Below are 4,086 nucleotides of genomic sequence, written 5' to 3'. Positions count from 1 at the left end.
TACATTTGGGTTTTAATTGTTCACTCATGAAACCACATAAATATTGGCCACTGAAGCTTGCAAAACTGTCTATGCACAATCCAGAGGACTACTTAACAATAAATGAGCCTGCCATGGACATATATTTGAACAAACAACTTTTAGTGTCTGCTGGTTGCAGTCCACTTCTTTATGAAACACTACAAATGCCTGACAACTTAAAATAAATTCCACCTACTAATCAATATGTTTCTACCCACAGCGCTTTTTTCACTTCAAGTTCCACCCATACTGCAATCCATTTCATTGTAAAATATTAAATGTGGCACCAGTATGTATCAAAATCCACTGTATAAATGTAGTATAGAGCAAGTAATTTAGTAAGCTCACATCATACAAATCAGATTCCTATGTAACTGCATCAATTAATTGTCGTCATTTATTATAAATTTTAACAAAATAAATAACGAAAAAAAGCAATTTATTAAATAACAAACCACTGATATCAACCATGAAAACCACCACAAAACGAAATATGGAGATCTGCACATGGCCATGCATCGGGAACAAAGGAAATAAACTTGAGGGTCATTTGATCAACAGTAGACAGACGAAGCAAACCATCAAAACTTTCTTCCTGACAACATTAGATTAGATTTACTTTCATTCCAATTGATCCGATGTGAGAAGGTCCTCCAGGATGTAGAACATGTCAGAAAAACAATAATGCATGACAAATATTTACAACTCAAACAAATAATCTGAAGTTCCATTCCACAGGTCCCTAGTGGCATGGTTGTCATTTTTTAATTAACGCTATATGAAAGAATCATTTTACAAATACTAATGTACCGAATTTAAAATAGAAAAAGTTTTTTATTTATTTATAAGGTAATAAACGTGTAATACAACTACTATAATACTTATTTACAATGAACACATTACTGCACTGAAATTGTACAGAAGTTATATTGTACTGAGAAATTCATCAATGGAGTAGAAGGAGTTGGCCACCAATAAATCCTTTAGGCTTCTCTTAAACTGAATTTCATTGGTTGTAAAGCTTTATATGGCTGCTGGCAAGTTATTGAAAATGTGTGTTCCTGAATAATGCACACCTTTTTGTACAAGACTAAGTGGCTTCAAATCCTTGTGAAGATTATTCTTATTTCTAGAGCTGTTGTTTGAAAAAGTGTTTTATTTTTAATGACAAATTTCATTAAGGAATAAATATATTGGGAAGCAGTAGTTAGTATTCCTAGTTCCCTAAAAACACTTCTCCAGGATGTTCTTGAGTTCACACTATGTATAACTCATACTGCACTTATTTGTGCCCAGAAAACTTTAGCTTGGCTTGATAAATTACCCCAAAAAACAATCCCATATGACATTATGGAATGAAAGTAAGCATAGTATGCCAGCTTTTTCATTTTTATATCCCCTATGTCTGACACAAGTCGCATTGCAAATAGAGATTTGTTAAGACACTTCAGCAATTCTGTGGTGTGCTCCTCCCAGTTGAATTTATTATCAAGCTGTAATCCCAAGAATTTAACACTGTCCACTTCTTCCATCTGCTTGTCATCGTATGTTAGGCATATACTCGCAAAACACCCCTTACAATTTCTGAACTGCATGTAGTGTGTTTTTTCAAAGTTCAGTGACAAAGAATTGGATTGGAACGAGTGATTAATGTCCACAAATATTTTATTAGCTGACCTTTCTAAGACTACACTTGATTTGCTATTTATTGCAATGTTTGTATCATTGGCAAACAAAACGAACTTGGCTTCTGGTAATGTTACTGATGAAAGGTCATTGATATACACAAGAAAAAGTGAGGGCCCTAAAATGGAACCTTGTGGGACCCCACACGTAATTAGTTCCCAGTTGGATGATGTCTGATAGCTTGATACATGTCTCTTTCCTAATAACACCCTTTGTTTCCTGCCAGAGATATAATATTTGAACCATTTTGCAGCATTTCCTGTTACACTATAATATTCTAATTTACTTAAATCGATATTGTGATTTACACAGACAAACACCTTTGACAGATCACAAAATATACCAGCTGCCTGCAATTTTGTGTCTAATGAATTAAGCACATTTTCACTGTAAGTGTAGATAGCCTTCTCAATATCAGAACCCTTTAGAAATCCTAACTGTGACTTTGACAGTATGTTATTTGAGATAAGATGGTTATAAAGCCGTTTGTACATTATTTTTTCTAAAATTTTTGAGAATGCTGGCAAATGTGAAATTGGACGGAAATTTGATGCTATTTATTTATCTCACTCCTTAAACAGTGGCTTAACTTCAGCATATTTCAACCATTCAAGAAATATTCCAATGATAAATGACTGGTTCCACAGATAGCTTAATATGTTACTTAACTCAGAATTACATGCATTCATTAACTTTGTTGATATTTCATCATACCCACTAGATGTTTTTGATTTTAAAGATTTTATGATGGATATCATTTCTGCTGGGGTAGTGAGGGTCAAATTCGTATTATGGAAGTCATTTGAAATATCTGGTCTGAGGTATTCCATAGCAGCATCCAGAACCTGACATCCCCATCTTGTCAGTAACAGTTATAAAATGTTTGTTAAAAAGTTCTGCAACACTATACACGTCTGTGACCAATGTATCATTTACTCTTAATGCTATTTGTCCCTCTTCATGTCTGGTTCTACCAGTTTCCTCCTTCACTATATCCCATATTGTCTTTATTTTGTTATCTGATATGACTATCTTTTCCTTGTAATATATTTGCTTTGATGTCCATATTACAGTCTTTAATATTTTGCAGTATTTCTTGTATTGTGCTATAGTATCAACATCAGAACTGTTTCGGATCCACATATACAGATTTATTTTTGTTTTACAAGACACCCCTATTCCTTAAGTAACCCATGGCTTCTTTGTAGACTTTGCTCTAACCTTGGTAAGTTTTGGGGAAAAACAGTGTTCGAATAAGGTAACCACTTTATTAGCAAAAGTGTTATATTTTTCATTCATGCCATGAGCACTGTAAACATCAGTCCATTGAATGTCTCTGAAGAGTGTCCTAAAATAATCAATTTTTGGCTTATTTATTACCCTCTTGAGCTCAGATTTAACAGATTTTATATCCTGTTCAGTATTAACATTTAACAGAAGGAACTGCATGTCATGGTCTGAGAGACCATTGACTATTGGTTTTGTAATATAATTTTGTTCATTGGACTTTTCTATAAATATATAATCAATGACTGTTAGTGAGCAATTGGCTACCCTAGTGGGGAACTGTACAGTGGGAATTAAGTTGAATGATAGTGTTACTAACAAAAATAAGTTCTTATTGGGAGAGTATTTAAGAAAATCTACATTGAAATCACCAGCAACCACTATTTCTTTCTTTTTGGTTGTTAAATGGGCCAGTACAGCTTCAAGGTGGTTTACAAACAGATTAAAGTTACCTGCAGGTGCTCGTTATACACTTAATATTATGAAGGATTTTTTGTGAAATACTACTTCAGTTGCACATGCTCCCATTTGCTGTTCTAGGCAAAATTTATGAATGTCTATGTTCTTAAATTTATGACAGTTCCTGATGAATGTAGCAACTGCTCCCTTCTCCATTTCTGATCTACAAAAGTGAGATGCTAACCTACACCCTGTAACACTTAAAAGTTCTATACCAGTGGTCACATGATGTTCAGAGAGGTAGATTATGTCAGCTGGGTTTGAAGACTCTATTTCATCTATGCAGATAATTAATTCATTAATTTTATTTCTCAGTCCTCGAATATTTTGATGCAATAAAGATAGCTGACATTTCACACTGACTGAGTTAAAATTGGGTTGAGTTAAAATATCTGCTGACTGTTGAAAATTCTTAACCAATTGCTGTTTATGCTGATGTAATAAGCTAGAATTATGATTTTTGGTTTCTTTCTCAAACTGAAGCTTTGTCTCGGTCCTAACCTCTCTTAAAATTTTGTTTCTTTCTGTCCTCGATACCCTGTCCTCTGAAACCTATAACCACTGGTATTTTATCACTCATGACAGTGCCTCCCCCCTTTAACTTTCCTGCTATTTTCCCAGCCAGTTTACCCT

This window comes from Schistocerca americana, chromosome 1, assembly GCF_021461395.2.
Source record: "Schistocerca americana isolate TAMUIC-IGC-003095 chromosome 1, iqSchAmer2.1, whole genome shotgun sequence".
NCBI lineage: Eukaryota > Metazoa > Arthropoda > Insecta > Orthoptera > Acrididae > Schistocerca > Schistocerca americana.
Note: the sequence above shows the minus strand (reverse complement) of the source record.